General features: G+C 37.8%; 1 protein-coding gene across 5 annotated transcripts in view; it reads left to right on the forward strand.

Annotated features, from left to right (window-relative positions):
• DNM3 (dynamin 3) overlaps positions 1 to 18,875 on the forward strand; it is a 459,598-nt gene that overhangs the window by 228,420 nt on the left and 212,303 nt on the right. The gene's annotated exons all lie outside the window — the stretch shown is intronic.

Consider the following 18,875-nt stretch of genomic DNA (forward strand, 5'->3'; position numbering starts at 1 on the left):
TATACTGCAGTTATGTATCAGATTGCACTGTTCTTTCAGAAATAAATGTGAACATTGGACCAGCCATATTTCCTTGCTTATTTTTGGCCTTTTAATCTTCTGAAAGCATCCTGTGTAGCTATCGGTCATACAATCTTGTGTGAAAAGCAGGATCTAACCAAGATGTAGTATTTCCTTTCTTGTTGTTTTCTCCTTCCCAGTTTGTATTTGAGATAAAAATCTGGCTGACCCCAGTTCATTGCAAATTAGGGAAGATGGCCCCACTTAGTTCGGCTTTATGTTATATGGATTAGCACTTTTTTTTTTTTTAATTGGAGGCAATGCTGTCTTCTGATTACCAGCATTTCCTATTTTGTCACAGCCTGAAAGGACTGGGAGATTTGCTGCAGCAAAGCTTTCCCCTTTTCTCTCTGTCCCTGTTTCTCCAACAAATGGCTGCCTTCAGATCACTGCAGCGAAGTGCCTTCTTAGCCAGAGATGCAGCATCAGAGGCTGTAAAAATAGAGGAGAAATAGTCCAGAAGAGTTACCAGATTTTCCTTCAACAACTGAAAAAGAAGTTAAATTAGAACAGCTATAAATCATAAACTTAATGCAACTGACTTTACAATCTCCAAAAAGCTTGCAAAAGGCAGAGATTGTGAGAGAGTTGATTTTAAAACGTACATTTACTAACGCGTGTTTTGTTTTGCCTGTCTCCAGAATTTCCATAGCTGAGTCTGTTTATTTAGAAATCAGCCCCTAACCAAAAGCAGTATATCTTTTATGAACATTCTTTCCTCAAATCAATTGAGAAAGATAATGTTACATCTTTGAGTTTTACTAACCACTGGCGTACACGGCAGCCATTTCTATATTTCAGTAACATAATACATCCGGCCAGACAAACCTTACAAACTCTGGCTCTATTGAAAACCAGTCGCATGAAGGTAAATATATGATTTATGACTCCAGTAAAATTTGAAGCACTGTCTTGAAATCTTTAGGGGAAAGCAAGATAAAGGGATTGGAAAATTGGTGCTGGCCTCTCCAGGCAGGTTTTAAGTGAGAGCGTACTGGGAATGCAGTCGGCTGCCTGCTTCAACCCCCAGAAGCTGACGTGCATCATCTGAATGCTATGTGCTATGAGCTCTCGCTGAATTCCACGTTGCAGTCAGTCTTTACAATGAGTATTGGCTCACTTGGACAAGAGAAATATGGTGTCCTCGGGTCACTGACAATTTTAGAATGTCGACTCCTGATGTCTTTTGGCATCACCGGTGGTTCATTTCCTTCATACAATTCAGAAGTGAGCATGCATGTTATCAAAAAGGAAAAAAGAAAGAATATTTGTGTATGCGTGTCACATAAAGACTCAGAAATCACATTTTTGCAGGGATAGAAAAAGTATCCTTTCTGTGGCTGAGGGTGCAAGGGAAACATATTGGCCATTAGGAAATATGTGAGTGAAGGGAAGCTTTCTGCTTTATCCACTCTACCTGCAATTACGCAGTAGATCATTGTAGAAGCTCCACTTCTTTCAATGATGATAGGCATTCTTACAAAGTACATGGCAATGTATCTTTATTTTAGGACTTATAATCCTTTGCTATATTCAGAAGGGAAACACATATTATATGAATTGCTAAAAGGGTTCAATCCAACATAAATCTGTTTAGTCGGGAACATTATATATACCTTAACTGTCTTCCCAAGTCTGTCCATTCCCCAGAGAATTTATTTAAGGGACATATGAGACCATATTAAAATACTTCTATTTGTGCCACCATGGGAATTTGTTTTCCTTTTATAGACAAACAAAAGCACTTGGTGTATAAATTATCCCGTGTTGAATGTTTATTTACATGTTGCAAACGAGTATTGATCGCATATCTTTATAAGCACGCATCTGCATATTAATAAACCAAAAATTCCTTCCATTTGCCATACAGAATCTGGTTATGTAACTTCACTGACACTCAGGACTATAGAACAAAAGCTGTAGAAAAAGAAAAGTGTACTGTTCTCCGTTTTTAAAGGTTTATTCTGTTTCTTTTTAATACTTATTTTTGAGCACTTATTTTACACCAGGCCTCCATGCTGGAGTTTTTCACATGTGGTACAACTGAATCCAACAACCCTTAAAAGTAGGATTTCTCCCAGGATGCAGATAAAGTGGACACTCCAGGAGGCAGTGCAGTGTGAGGGTTCTGCCGCTAGAGGGCGTGGGTTTGAATCCTGGCTTCACAATTTATTATTCGATGACCTCGACAATTGTTTAACTACAGTATTCTGAGCTCTAGTTTCCTCATCTGTGAAATAGGGCTTCTCTGAGAACTAAATGGGCTCATGTGTGAAAAAAGCTTGGATCAGGACCTGGTGGAGGAGGGCCTCACACAGGTTAGGTGATGCTATGAGGGTGCAACCAGGCCCCCACCTTGATTCAGTAACTGGCCTTCCATTCAAAGCCAGGTCCTGTGACTCCAAAGCGCAAGCGACAGCAGGACCGTTCGGGAAGACAGTGTCACTTTCCTCAAAGTGTTTATAATCTCATTGGGTAAAGAGGTCACCTGTGTGTAAAACAAGTAAAAATAGAAGAAAATACTTGATTCTGAAAGAAAGACAACAGTATTTATTAAAAAAAAAAAAAAAAGACAAAAAACCAAACTGTAGTGGGAGATGTTCTTTAAGATAACCTTTCGGGGAGGAGGGTATAGCTCAAGCAGTAGAGTGCATGCTTGGCATGCACGAGGTCCTGGGTTCAATTCTCAGTGCCTCCTCTAAAAATAAATAAATAAACCTAATTACTTCCCCCCACCAAAATAAAAGATGACCTTTTGGAGAATCTCTTTAAAAATCCAATAATGACTTTCCTCTCCTTTGAGTTTATCTGTTTTGTTTTGCATGTATGTATTAAAATGCATGTGTGTGTATAAATGTGTAAGCATATGTGAATACATATATGTGTATGTACATATATACTTTATAAATATTTATGTAAATTGTGAATATTTTATATATATCTATCTGTATCTATATATACTTTTAAACTAAACCAGATCTCTATATGAGATCAAAATCAATCCTTTTCTCTTTTAAAAGCTAGAGCACGTCCAATTTTTTTTGTAATCTTAGACGTTAGTTTTAGTGTGTGCACATTTCAGTCATTTTTTTTTTCCCAAAAAATTGTGCCTGCCACAGCTTTACAGCAGCAGTTGAAGGCTGACAAGTGAAAATTAGATAGGAAATGCCTTTGTAATTTTGCAAATGCAACATCGTAAGGGGATTGATTTCTCTACAGGTGAAGCGATCACTGTGCTTAAAAACTGCACATACACTTTTGTAATATTTGTTCAGTTTTGTGTAGGAACAAGCAGTTTACTCCCAGCTTTCTGCAACATAACGTTTCCCTCCAGTGCACTCTACTTCATTTCCATGTCACCTTAGTTTCTTCGAGAAGGAACTGGTCTTGGATTTCATTGGCTAGAATGGATTCTGATTACTTTTGAAATACTTGTTTGTTTTGCTGGGGAACTCGTAAATTTTTAAGTAGTTTTTTTTTTTTTTTCCTTTAAAGAATTTGGGCCGCACTGGAAATATTTAGGGGTGGCCTCAGATGCTGCCTGGCCCAGTGTGTGTATCAACTATTACAGCCAATGCCTAGAGTTCACTTTGCATTTTCAGGGCAGGGCTTCATGAAGTTATTACTAAGAATCTCACTGAAGAACTCAAGGAACTTAAAGCTCTTCTTCTTCTTCTTTTTTTTTTTTCTTCAAGTTTTCTAAACAGAGAAAACAAGGACCAGAATAAGCAGGATGAGAGGAATCTTTTGACTTTTCTAGAAGTAACTGCTTTCTGCCAGCAGTGAAGCCAGTGTGAGGACAGTTGTACCTACCTCCTTTTTATCTTGATCCCTAGTGGGAGTTGATTGTCCAATAAATATTTCCCTGTCTTCTAAATCAGTATTAATTTTAGTTCCATCTTTGCCTTCAGATCATAAAATAATTGTTATTGGTCACCCAATAATGCTGGCTGGGTTGGATCCAATTTGTTAATGTCAACTCTAACTTTATTTTATTATTTTTAATTTGATTCTGCTTAGATTGTTTGTTGTTTATTCAGACTCCTTTAGATGAACGCCACTTCGGTCACATTACTGTAGTATATCATTGTCAGTGCATTTGTCTGTTACATGTATATGCAGGGTTTTCTGACTTCCCCACTTAAAAGTGCCGTTCCCATGGTACATATCTCCTTCACGTCAGTATAGGAGAGTTTCAGAGAGTTTTTTTTATACGTGCATGCCAATGGAAACTGTTTGGAAAGGCCATGTTAGAAACTGTTCTCTGTAAGATAATTTTCATAATACAATTCCCTTTGTTTACCTACATCAATAGAAGCTTTGAATTAACATAGTGAAATCACTGAAGCCAGGTTGCCCAGTGCCTAGAGCAGATGTTTGGTGATTTAGTATTTGTACAGATAAAGTCAATTGTATTTGATTTCAAAGTTTCATCTTTCTTGAACAAATTCCACTGTATCTGAAGTTAAATTAAACCTTTGCTTTCTTGGATACAACTGAGGTATAAGAGAAGGAGCCACCAGACTTGACTGGTTCTAGTTCAGCTTTGCCATTTTCTCATTTGTCAAATGAGCAGTGGTTGGGAGGAGGTGGTCAGGAGAAGGCCCGCCTTAGATGATAATGGCAAAATAAACTGGGATGTTCTTGAAGGCATTCTACAGCAACTCATATGGCAGCCGTTTGGAGAACTGTCACAGCATTGCCTTGGGCCGGTAGTTGTGGCACTGTAAGCAGATACCATTTCCGACTTTTACAATGATGCTGGATGTTTAAAGAGAGTAAGAACAGAGACTATTAATTAAACTAGTGACTGTGTCAGAAGGCAATGGTATGTATTAATGTCCCATACTGTGTCTCTACCAAGTGATCAAAAGACATTCAGTAGAATAGGCTTATTATCAACTTGTGTTCCTTTCTTCTCCTCCTTTCCTACTGTTCTCCCTTTCCTCTCCACCCCTCCTCTGCTCAGTGTGAGACTTTCTATAGCTCTCCTCTCTTCTCTCCGGCCCCACTTCTTCCTATTTCTTCTTCAGGAAATGGGGTTGGAATTGAGCTACCGGCAAAAATATGTATTAGACTGTTTAATGAGGTTTTGTTTTTTTCTCCTTAAATTTTCAATCAGATAATTTAACCCTATGTATGCATTGCTTAAAAACAAATAGCTCCCAAACTAAGTTAATTGTTTTTATACTTCCTTGTGGCTTTTAATTATCTTATGAGGCAGTGACTTTTAATTTTTTTTTTTTTTTTTTATGTTACATGTCTTCAGAAGGGAAAAAAGAGAGTGGTGGAGTTTTACTTTGAGTTGGCTTTCTCATGGCTCCAGAGATTATTGCATACCGAATATTTCCAGATAACCTTATAGACCTCATTGTCCATTCCATTCATTCATCTGTTTGTTGTTCGTGCTCTGCTGATGACTGCTGCTTGACTTGTTCTGGTGTTTATGTCTCATCTTTTTCACTTGATTATAAACTCCTTGAGGGCAGGGGCTGCACCTGTAGTTTCCATGTTTGCTACGTATGAATCAGGGTAACAAACACGTATTGATCAATCTGAGATTTTCCTGAATGCGAAGAGTCAAAGAAAGAAGATTCCTCCTTAGGTAAGAATCAAGGTCCACCCCAAATCACCTTCCCAGATTACAGTTTCGATGTCTTTATTTACTTTTACAAGGACTTGAAATGTAAACTGCAGTGCAGAATGCTGTAATGCACAGGCCATTTGTAGTGCAATTGAGAGTGTGCTTAGAATGTGCCACAAAATGCTGCAAATGCCATCTTACTTAAAAATCACTCAAGGAGGAATTTTTTAGATGAATGTCTGCTAGAAACGACTGCCAGGAGAAATGTGGAAACCACGTGAAATTCACTACATAAAGAAATCTGGTTTCCATTTCTGCACTGCATTTTGTGCTAGCAGGAAGAAGATAAACAAGCTGTTTAAAACTAAACTGAACGGCAAAGGGATTACATTTTAAAATCCCGTATCGTAAGTGTATTTTGGAATTGATGAAATTTAATCCCATCACATCGGGTCCTTTAAGAAGGGAGGCAGTATGCTGAGTCTTCTAGTCTTAGGTATCTCAGTGGGATGGATGAGTATTTGATGAGCAGTAATACAACGCTAACATTTGTCTCAGTTGGAGTTAAAACGAAGGTCTCATCCTAGTTTTTGGTAGGCAGACATTCTTTTGAGGCTGAGAAAGGGAAGGAAGCAGAAAAACCCTCTTTTTTGGTTAGTTTCAGACCACCCTTCTAGGGATAGGAGAATTTTACTCTAGTGTTTTAATTTAGCTATGTAAAACTCTCTATATAAATTTAAGAGAATAATGTAAGAGATTTATTTTTAAATGTCAAAATTTAGACTATATCAAAGATTACATACTTTACATTATGCTAATTTCCTTAGATGTGATAATGGCATTTATTGTCTTATGATAGGAAAATGTCTTTATTCTTAGGAGATGTACCAGCTGTCATGAAATTTGTCCATATTCATATATCCCCTGGGCTGTTATTAATGCACTGATGTTATTTCAGTTGTTTCCTTTTTTTTACTTAAATTAGTTCATTTTGAAAGAAAATACTACATCATCAGCCCAAATAGGAAGTCAGCGTTACTTGTTATAAAAAGAAAATGAACATCAATAAATAAAACAAAAAACAAACAAACAAAACCTCTATATGAACAGGTGTATGGATGGAATAGATGGGAGTAGGAGAGTTGGACTTTTTTATTTTCAGAAAAATATCCTGGGGGTTCTTTCTGAGTTTTCTATTTAATGGACCATATGCAGTTTATATATGTTACCAAGTTGGCATTTAAAGAGGAATAAACATGATAAAAAATAAAGTAGATTGTGAATAATAAAAATGTTTACATTTAAAGCATAAAGACCAGTCATTCAAACTGTGATTTCCCTTTAGTTAACATGACCAGATCGTACACACACGTTTAGGAGAAACACATTTGTATGTTTGAATTCACTGGACCTCGTGCTTTGGGAAAAAACCCGTAGGATCAAGAAGATTATAAAATTAAGTTGATTATATACTTGAGTAGATTAAATCTTTTCCTTTCACAGCTTAATTTCCCCCTTTATGTTGGAAAAGGGAAGCTGAGTTGTTTAAGGTTTATTTTATATTTTCTTACTTACCATGGTGTTTTGGGGGTTTTGTTTTGTTTTTCTTTTTACTATTTTAACTTCCAATCTGAAAACTTTTAGCTGGCTATACTTAATACCTAATACATAATTTGTCTAAGCCTGCATTCATAGCCAGGATGTCTTGTGTCCTTGGAAAGTGCCATTTTTTAGGCAAGATGTAAAAATAAACTTGCAGTCACTTCATTCATTTGTTCTCTCATTCACTCATTTATTCCATAAACATTTATCAGACTCCTACCATGTTACAGACACTGTGCTAGAGATGGAAAGATAAATAACACAAACTCATGTCTTCAAGGAGTTTGAGATGATTTACAGGACAAAACAGTTATTAAAGAATGATTTCAGTCTTGGCTAAATATATAGTTACAAAAAATGCTCAGATTGATCTTAAAGTATTCTATTATCTACTGAACACTGCTAAACTGGTATTTTGTTTTTTTGGTTTTTGTTTTGTTTTTAGTTAAGCAGTATGATAGTGGTTGAGTGTACAAACTATGGAGCTACATATTCAGCTCTTCCACTCAGCTTTACTATGTGACCTTGGAAATACTACTTGTCATCCTTTGATTTGGGGATGAAAGCTCTCAGCGTAGTGCCCAGAATTTCTTAAGCACTTCATAAATGTTAGCTTCAGGGATGATTTTCAAGATATTTAACAACCAGTACATTAGGGGCCCCAAAGACTTAGAACTGCTGTTTGCTGTAAAATCTGATAGGACCACACCAGTGTGTATGGTTCAGATCAGCCAGGTTAGCCTCCATTGTTATTGCTGATTCTGCCAAAAATTTCTGAACCAAGCTATATGCTTCACCCCAGCCGCATCCTGTGGATCATGATGTTGGGCCAGGCTCTGTGGAGCCCATAAACCTGGAGCTTCTAGGTTCCTACAATTCGTAATTTTGAAATCTTCTTATTTTTAAGTAGCTAGACTTAGTGTAGATTTATTTTCACATTCCAGACAATTCAGGATGTTTTTCTTAGCTAATAACTTCTAGAAAGACACCTGAATTCCCTTGTTTCTTTCCCAAAATATTGGTTGGTAATCGTGATAGTGTAGGCTTTCTTCTCTTGGTTATTTTTTCTTCTTCTTTTTCTCCACTTCTCTTTTCCATTCCTCCTTTTCTCCTCCTGCCCCCTCTCCTCCTCCTCATAAGAAGAAAATAATGTCTAAAGCTAGTTGCCTCTGTTGAGGTTGAAACACTAAGGAAACAGATCATGTATTGCACACTGAATAGTCAGCAACTGTCACATATTGTATTTTATTTCATCTTCTTAATAGACCTGTAACCTAGGCATTATTGGCACATTTTACAGATGAGAAATTGCAAATCAGTGAGCTTAACTAACTTAACCTAAGGCCACCAAAGCTAGTAAGTGGCAGAGTTGTGACTCAAACACAAGTCTTGCTGACTCAGATTATATTCATTAAACTATAATCTGTTATCTACAACTACAATGGACAGGTTCACAGAAAGAGTCAATAAAGTCTACCATAATTTAAAAAAAAAAAGCTAGTTTCCTCACATTCTGTATTAGAAAGAGATGTATACCATAAATAAATGTACTCTTTACAGTAATTGGTCAATAGTTTGTGGTAAGGGTAGAATGGATATGAGAGTATTTAGGAAAATTCAGAGACACACAAGCTGCAGAAGACTTTGTTGTTTTGTAGTCATGACACCCGAGTCCCAGCACTGCCACTTACTGTTTACTTAACGGCAGTTAATTCACTTGCTCTCTCTGTGCCACATTTCTCCATCTGTTAAAACTGGGATGATAACAGAACCTTTCTCATAGGGTGTTGTGAGGGTTAAACAAGGTAATACTTACCAAGCTCTTAGGATGTAGCTGGCATTCAGTACATTTACCTGATTGATTCAGCAGATATTGAGAGTACTTACTATGTGCCAGACACTCTTCTAGGCACTGGGGATATAATCGACAAAAATCCCTTCCCTTGTAACAGTCCAGTGCAATGGAAAAAAATAAAATAAACATCTAGGAGTGGGGTTGCAATGTAAAGTAAGGTGGTTAGGAAAATGATGTTGGAGAAAACAGGTGCAAGCGGTGAGGGTATGAACATGCAGACTGCTGGGGAAAGAGCATGTTCGGTGGAGGGAACAGTATATGCAAAGACCCTGAGGCGAGAGTGTGCCCGAGGCCAGTGGCCTGGGATAGAGTGAGAGAGAAAGAGAGAGAGGAGGGAAAGTTGGTGCTAGAGACCTGCTTAAGATCTGAGTGATAAAATAATGGGCATAGAGAAGGGAGATCAGAGACATACCAAAGGCGGCTTCTTAGAGGGGAAGGGAGACCTTAAAAATGAATAAGCTATAAAGAAGCACATGGAAAAAAGAGAACATTCCTGTTAAGGGGAAGAATAAGAATGTGAGCGAAGGCATAGACAGTGGAGGAGACAGGCCTGGATTGCATCCAAGATAGCCTGTCCAGAACAGAGGGTGAACAGTGGGGAGGGAGGGACACAAGATTGGATAAGTAGAGTAGTGTTGGACGATGGAGCACCCTGAAAGCTAGGCAGAGGACTTTTAGCTTCTGCTGATTTAAAGAAAAAAAAGGTTCCTAGTCAATAAAAGCACACCACTGATAAAATCTTAACTCCAAATTTAAAATCCATGTAAACACCATATGCATAAAATTCTGTGAGGTTTGCTTTCAGAGATAAAGTTAAAAATTTACAGTTAAGGTAATTGTTTTGATATACAATAAAGAAAAAATACTTTTTTTTTTTTAAAAAAAAGTACTTACTATTAACTAAAAGATTCCCTAATACTCTACTATGTGAATTAAAGTCATAAGCATCATGGCTTGATAAACTAGCTGTTACTTTAAATATTAACATCATAATCCTGTGTGTGAGTAATCTTGGTCTTCTAATGGTTCTCTTCTTTACACCCATGATTAAGCTTTGAATGTAAGGGTGGTTTTGCTGGCTGGTGTGTATGCCGGATCTCATACTCACAACCATTCAAAATGAGAGAGGCACAAGGGTCAAGTCATGTAAATGGTCACGTGCTTCCTCTGGAAAGTTGTTTTGCAGTTTGAGACCCATTGGCATTATTAATTAATTTCTACCTCTTTTAGCTTTCTATTCAGTGCCAAGCTATGCAATAAAGGTGGTAGAAGAGACAGAAAGGGCATCTATGGGTAAGAACAAGCACCCTGTAAGATTCTTCAGACTTCCAGATGTCCTCATTGGCTCAGATTCTTTTCCACGTAATCTCTTTAGAAGAAAGGCTTTTACTTGAAAATGAGTTTCCATCATCAAATAAGTTCTGCTGTTGTGTTTCAGTGACAGTTACTTCATGCCACAGTGAATTCTTGTCCAAGGCTGCCATTTTGAGCATGGCCTGCCTCATATAGAACTAAACTTATTTTTCAAGTAAATTGGTCCTCTTTAGAAATTCAGCATTATGTATAAACATGTTACTTGACCTTAAAGAAGTGAATGAGATTGAGTTCTGGGTTGATTGTCATGAAATCCATTTTAAGAGGTAGGTGATGCACTGATCAGCTGAGTGACACAGCATGGAATATGAAGAGACTTCTGAATCTATTCCTGACTTCACTGTCATCCTGCAGCAGGAACCTGGCAGTATGTTGATGAGTTTCCTGAGTGTCTCTGTGAAATAGATTCAAAATATCAGCTAATACCCTTAATAGATTTTCACTGAGGGACTGTACAGATTTGTTAGTCTGGAGTGTGCTTTAAAATGTGAATGACTCAAAAAATTTTAGCAATTACTCTATTAATAGGTTGAAACACACTGTTTAAACAGTATGAATTTCTTAACTTTGGTTTTGGGACTGGATTATTCACTCTTTCCATCAGTGACTTGGATGACAGGGTTCAGAGTAAGTTCATCAGTCTTTGGGTGACACTTAATTAGACAGTGATGGTAACCTCCTGTGTGCTCCACTTATGAAGCGAAACTTGCTATTCAGTCAAATAATGAATAAAAAGTAGAATGTGGCTCAGGAGAAACAAACGAATGACACAGGGCTAAAGATAGCAAACCAAGACCTGATCGTTATCATGGCTCATTCCTTAGCTTAACTTCAGCATTACAGGACTCTTATTAAGAATTTTTTTAAAGTTTGCTTCAACATTAAAAGGAAACAATAGGGATGTGAACTTTATAAATCAATAGAGTATTGCAAGAATGGGGTGGAGGGAAGATATGATATCAATCAAGAATAATGCTTCCCCTCTGCTTGGCGTTTGGTCATTTTTATTTAATGAGACATGATCCCATTTAATGTCTGTATTCTAAGAGAAGTATGACAACTTTGTGGAAGTACCATCGACAAGCAGCTAAAGTGAGTCGGGGGTGGAATCTGACAGTATGGAGGGGGGCCCAGGAGGGTACATTTAAGAAAGTGGTGTTTTCCTAGGAAGAAGCTTAAAACTGACTTAACTGTCTTTAAGTAAATTAGATTTCAGTGTACGAAGGATGTTCAGCCACACTTCCTCTTCCAAAGAAAAGTAAACAAAACAAATGACTGTAAATTGCTACCAGAGACTTAGATTGAGCAAAAGAACTCCGTGGAGGCACTACCATGATAGGTTGTGGACTTTCTCTGAGTGATTATCTTTTTAAAAGGAGGTGTATCCATCTTGTTTGGATGATTGCTTATCTTGTTTTCCTGAAAGCATGATTTTCTGAGGCAATATTTAGCTGAAGTGTATTGGCAAAGGAATTGAAAAATTAGTTCTGTCTCTATCATTTTGTTAAATTTCTTGCTATTCATATACTTCAAAGCATTCATTCAATAAATATATATTGGGCATGGACTTACGTTAGTAAATGTTTTTATAGTGGTAGGAAAAAGAAATACATGCAGTTATTGTCACTGAAAAACAATGCATAATATCTTGCCTAAATTCTGCTTTTGATTATTTATATGGAGTTTTGTATAAAGAAAATACTTCAAACCTCGTATGATATAATGGAATGTCTGTTGCTTGATTATCAGCTTTCAGATTCCCCTGAGAGAATTCATGATTTGTAAGTTCAAAAATACCATTTTGGGTCACATAATACACATAAAAGGCTGCTTTCCAAACATTTGGCAATAAATTCTGACCTCCTGATTAATGTTAGGTAGCTTAATGTAAGATGTTGTTATAGTAACAATTACTCAGAAAAACAAGCATGCAAAACAGATACAAAGATGGCTTTCTAATGTATTTCTCCTGCTTTAAAAATACTCCAGTCAAGAGTGAGAAAGATACTTTTTCCTTGAATACCTTTTTATATTTTTTGAATTTTGAACTACATGAATGTATTGTCCATTTAAAACATGTTGCCTTATAATATTAAACTTTTTTAAAATACTTCCGTTTTGTCTTGTAATTAAAATGTCTTATAAATTCTTCTTTCAAACTGAAAAAATATCAGGTTCTGTAGAATAATTTACTTCGATCTGCTTTAGTCTACACTCCTAACATTATACGAGAGTGTTACTCTTCATTGTTTTCAGGACTTCAGGTAAGGGAGCCTGAATAAAAGATGCAGAGGATATTTTGAGAATGAATGCCAGTCAAATCTTTTAATTATTCCTTTGATAGAGAAGCATGCGTCTTTTCCAAGGCACTTAAGTAAACAGTATCTGGTAGGATTCTGCCTCTTCATGCAAACAGGTGTCATTGTGACTTTAAAGAAAGCTCTGCTCCTATCATGATAAAAGGACAGGGGAGAAAACTAGCAACTTTTTTCTTTTCTCCTCCCTTTCTTTTTCTTTCTTTTCTTTTCCTCTCCTTTCCTTTCCTTTTCTTCTTTCCTTCTTTCCTTCTTCTTTCTTTCTAATAAAATACAAGCTAAGGCATTAGGCAGTGTTAAGGGCTGTATTCAGCTTAGGGTGCTATTACTTGGTATTAGGACCAGAGGACCAGAAATACCCAAATCCTCCGGAGAGACCACAGCAACCACTCCCCTCGTGGTTTCTGAAGAAGGAATAATGGCAAAGAAAAGCAAAATAGCACCTCATTATTTGCTAGAGATTTGGCCCCAAACCCTAGCACAAAGAACTCTGGCCAGCTGGGCCAGACCACCTATTGGGAGCAGTTACCTCTCCTGAGGTAGTGAGGCCTAGTGGCTTCAAACCAAAGGAGGCTTCTTCTGTCCTGAAGTCCCACTCCACGCACATGTAAGAAAGAATCAAGCGAGAGTGATGTGTTTGGGCCTGGGGGAAATGAACCTTGGCCCTAAAGATGCCAAGCACAGAGGGAGGGTGTAAACCAGAGGAAGAGCCGTGCGTGCTGCTGGGTTCCTGTTCACCCTTTAGCAAGGGTGGCCCAGTCTACCAAACCACAGAAGTGCCTCCCCTTGTGGGGATACGGAATGGGAGTGTGTGAGGAAGGTGGCAGGGAGAGCGGTCTTAAAGGGCACGTTCTCCTAAGGGCAGCAGGCTTGGCAGCGCTGACAGTGGTGAACAGCCACACTGCTGCTTTTGTTTCAAAGTCCAGGCACGCGTCCCTCGTGTTTATGCTAATAGCACATGCAGCTCTTTGTCCTGAGGCTGCAGACTTGGCACAGATGCAACCGTGTCATTTCAACCAAGTTTACACTGTAGGCTCATGATCCAGTTTCAGTGATTGGCCATTTTCAATCTATCCAAAGAGGCAATCTTAGTAAGTCTGGTTATACATAGGTATGTGTTAAAGACCTAAGTGGTCTTTAACCAGATTAATCTTTCAAAAATACAGCTTTATTGGGTGAAGGGTGGATCAGAACTTTCTGTACAGTTTTTCCAACTCTTAGGTAAGTATAAAATTGTCTCAAAATAAAAGGTTTTTTAAAAAGTAGCAAATGAAAGATGAAGACGATAATGTGTTTCAGAGAAAAAAAAAAAGAGGTGAAAGTATATGTCTTTAAGGGAATAAAGATATTCCTACATGTTTAATAAACAAACAAACAAACAAACAAAAAAAGCTTTTGCGTTACCACACTGCTCAAAAACTTTCAGTGACTTCCTGTAACTTATAAGATGCAGTTTTAACTCTTTAGCCTTGGAACTAAAAATCTCTTAACTCAAGCCCCAGTCTACCTTTCCTGTGTAATAAATTACTATTACCCACCCTGCTCCAAATCTCTAGCTAAAATGGTCTGTTCACTGACCTTCAGCAGGGATTTGCCTATGGGATGCCTTCCATCCTTCTACCTCATGAAATCTATAGCAATCCTGCAAGGTACCAAAAAAATCTCGCTTCTTCCAGGAAGCCTTCGCTAAACACCCCCAGCCCTCATTCTTCTGTACTCTTAAAGCAAATAGTGCATTTAAACCTTTAGTGCTTCTACTTATTAAAACCTTTAACTTTTAATATTAATTTTATGTATATATGCCTCATCTCTCTACTAGAATTTTTAAGTTGTGCGAAGTCAGGACTTTATATATTTTTGGAATTCCCCACATTGCTCAGAATATTTATTCATTCAACAGACTTCTATCAGTTACTTTTTGTGTGCCAGGCACTATGCTGGCGGATTGGCGTATGAAGCAACGTAAAAAGATTTCTTAAGGAAGCCTTTCTTGTTTCCCCCTGGCCAACTTAGTTAGAGGGTCTCTCTTCTGAGCTCCCATTGCATCCTGCCTTTACTACTGTCTCGTTTGGAGGTATCACGCGTCTGCCTCCTCCGCTAGACTGCGAGCACCTTAAAGACAGGCACTCAGTCTTTTTTCATCGTATCCCCCAGACTCAGTCTGTAGCAATGCTCAGTATATGTATGCTAAATGAGACAATTGCTGAGAAACCGTGGCTGAAGGGTGTGGCTAATTGGTGGGATAATTATGACTGAAACTCTCACTTAAATAGGTCATTAGCTTCTAAGCTAGCTGTCTGAAATCACATTCTTACGATTTTTTTTGATCCTTTCTTCTCTCCAGTCAGTGTATACTTTTAGTCATGATGTATTATGCATCATTACTAACATGCCTTATGACACAAGATTTACATATACAGTGATATGGATACTTCAGCTGTCATGGTGATCACTTTACAAATCTACAGATGTATAGATACACACGCTTTTTGAATTCCAGGAATGGGTGTTGCCACTTCTACAATACTCTCCAGCGATAGGTATCAAGTCAGCATTAGACCCGATTCCACTGAAGGCAAGGAATCCAGTGTGGGTTTTAATCCATCTTTGTACCCCGAAATGTCTAGCACAAGCCAGATGCCTAGAACAGAGCATATGCTTGATTAATGTTTGTGAAATTAATAATAGGAATAATTACAGTTCCTCTTTTCACCAGCCATTTAAATATCTCATGGTTGTAACAGAGCTGCTAAAAATGGGGCTTACCGACTTGAATTTCCTTCTACCCTCCCTACCTTTGTGCTCTAAAATCCTGAAATGACTGAAAGAGAGCTCTGAGAATGAAAAGGAGCAAAAAAGACTTCTGTCATCCAGAAATTCATTTTCAGAACTATGTAAATGTCGAAGGATTGAGTTTTTATTGGATTTTAAACTGAAAATTGCTCATTACTTAGAAAGGAAACCTCATGATTTTTTTTTAACATAATTGAGGTCCTCAGTTATTTCTAGGAACAAACAGACACATAGATGACTTTAGAAGAATCTATCACAATCAGTGTACTGAAAATTTAAATCTATCTACATTTATTTAGCTCACATTGCTCCAAAATATCTCAAAAGAAGTAGAAGTTGGGAGACTCTTTAGAGTCTTTAGTCTTCATCTTGTCTTGATAACTCATATTACCACCATAAGATTTTTTTTTAAAGTGCAGTTTCCTGCAAAGGTGAGATTAATTCCTGATGCTCTGAGGGTTTGGGTTCTTCAGATAAAAGACTACAAAGGGAAAACAAGAGCATACCATCTCTGGGAACTGTTTAGATTTCATGGATGTCATACTATTTTCCTGAACATTCGCACAGCTTTGCTCTGCTTCGGAATAAAACAAATGTTCCCTTATGGTTTTAACCACCTATATATTATAATTCACTCTGCAGTAGCTTGCCATGGGTGCGAGGTGAATACTTGTTGAATAAACAAATGTCTTTTCTGATTATTATTGTTCAATATGGTCTCCCTACTGGGTTTCTTATCCCCCCTAGTCTTTTCTTGAATGGTAACTACACTGCAAAGGATAAAAAAGGAAGCACACCTTCTATTTCCTCACTGTGGTCCAGCACATCCTCCTGTATGCGTTGACACAGAGGATAGAAGGAACCACGCATATTTTAACAAAAGGTTCAGTGATCATGGCAGGATGGATGCTTTAAACAGGGCTGAGTATACAGTTGTTCTATTATCAAGACAATTGCCTGATTGAGAACAGCTTTCTGGAAGAACTCCAAGTATGTGTCTGGATTACCACAGGGTGCTGGAGTGATTAGAATTGCTCATGAGCAACCAATGCCCTGGCTTGTCTCCACAAAGCAATTGAAGTATATGGGATCCCTGAGAGACATGACTTAGTTAAAAGTATTCTCTTCCTGTTCTAGCCTTCTTTGCCTCATTGGAAGTATTAAATACACAGCAGATCTCTGCACAGGAAGCCGTAATGCAGACATTTGGTTTGCAAGGTGTCCCAGGCCAACTCCAAATGCGACAAGCCCCTCTCACAGCCTTATTGCTTGTAGAGACCTGCACTGATGACCACTTACAGATATTTTAAAATCAGGTAGGGGCTCTCAAGTTCAATAAGCCAAATTGCAATAAACATACATAGATGAATCCACGTTACTTGAGGTTTACACTGTAACTCCAAGAGATGAAACCTGGCTTACATTTGGGGATGAATATGGTTCTTTGCACTTGAATTCAAAAGTTTAGTGGCTCAAAGTTTTGTTAAGTGACTGATAAAAATTTAGGGATGATGAAAACAGTAGTAGTCTCTGCATCTTTTTCTTTTAAACAATTATCCCATAGTTCAGGTTTCACCTAACAGACAAGGTTTCACCGTAATACGTCTTGCTCAGTTGTCATCTCCATGCAACTCCTGTTACGAGACAGACTCCTTCCCTGTTTCTGCACTTTGTCTGGGGTGAAATTTCATATCAAGTGGCATTTCCCTCACTCCAGATACTTTTAAGAAGAAGAGTCTCTTCCAATTCTCCATCAGCCCGAGTGGGCTGAGGTTAGGCACTCCCAGAGTTGAATGGGTCAAACACTCCCTCATTTGCCCCTTGGGCTCCTGGTTACTCAGAGTCCTGTCTTCCTCACTACAGTTCTGCAAGCGCCCTTTCTCAGAAGAAAAATACTCACTATGCTATTTTCATGAAATCACGAAGAATCGTATAATCTTTTCGTCCTCTATCTGGGCTTAAATCTCAGGAAAAACAACTTTTTGCCTCAGAGTGTTTGGTTTTTCAAGTGGTCTAACTATTCGCTGACTTTCTGGCTTGTAAACTCTCTAAATGACCACTCATGCCAATAAGCCTTATCCAAGCTGTCCTTTTAAAAAAATTCCAGTTAACTTGAGTCCTGGGGATAGAAAGTTAATTTCGAGATAGTTACCTTGAATTTCGGGATAAGAAGAAACTTTAGAAAGGTCTTTGTGACTTGAGAGAAACTTCAGGAATAAACCCAGCTTAGCACAAGAGTGTATTTGCAGCTGTGGACTTAGACTCGCAATATTCCCTTCACTGACTGGGTGGCGTAGGGCTAGTTGCTATTTAATATGAATGTCAGTTTCCGTAACTGTGGACTTATTCATTATGATATTTAAATAAAATAACTGTAATTTTTGCTTTTTCTTCTTTTGAAGAAATTTGACTTTCAGTTTTTACAGCCTCAAAGAACTGAGAGCAAAACTCAGTCATACGTTGACTTGTCGTATGAGAAGAAAAATCCCTTGCAGCTCTGTTTATAAACTTTGTTGCATTTTTTCCCCAAGTGTGTTTAGGAAGGAACTAGAAATCTATGTACTGCAGAGCAAATTAGCTTCTACATAAATGTTTTCAGAAGGGAAAAATTGAACAGTAGAAGAAGAATATCTCATGAAGAGAAACTAGAGAGCTTTCTGGTTTTGTTCTAATCGTGTTTTAAGTTCATATACATTAAGCATTTGATATATGTTAAATGCGCTGTTTTTATGTCTTTTAAGCATTTGATATATGTTAAATGCACTGTTTTTATGTCTTCACAATAACCATTTCAAATGGAGGTGCCATTAATATTCTCACTTGATAGATGAGGATAGGCTTGGGAGGTCAGGTACCTTGCTTCATGTCTCACAGCTAATAAAGAGGCAAAGCTGCTATTGAACACAGGTGTGTTGGACTCAAGCTTTTAACAGCTAAGCGGGAGGGTAGAGGTGAGTGGGGCTGACTCTGGAGCTGGGCTGCCGCTGACTGGCTGTGAGACCTGGGGCACTAATCTCTCTGCACCTCCTCAGTTTCATATCTATAAAATGTGAATGACTAGGGTGAAATGAGTTAATACATCTAAAGCTCATAACATGGCACCTGGAATGCCATAAGGACCTCGTTGTTAATTGGTGTTGTCATTGTCAGCATTATTATCATTATTTTCTAAAGATGGTCACATTGGGTTGATTTGTCTAGAATTTATTAATGACACATTATAATGTTCTTGCTTGTTTGTTTTGATTTTTTTTGGTTGAAAGATCCCGGGAACATTTGAGTCTGGCCATCT

Source organism: Camelus bactrianus, chromosome 21 (assembly GCF_048773025.1).
Source record: "Camelus bactrianus isolate YW-2024 breed Bactrian camel chromosome 21, ASM4877302v1, whole genome shotgun sequence".
NCBI classification, from domain to species: domain Eukaryota; kingdom Metazoa; phylum Chordata; class Mammalia; order Artiodactyla; family Camelidae; genus Camelus; species Camelus bactrianus.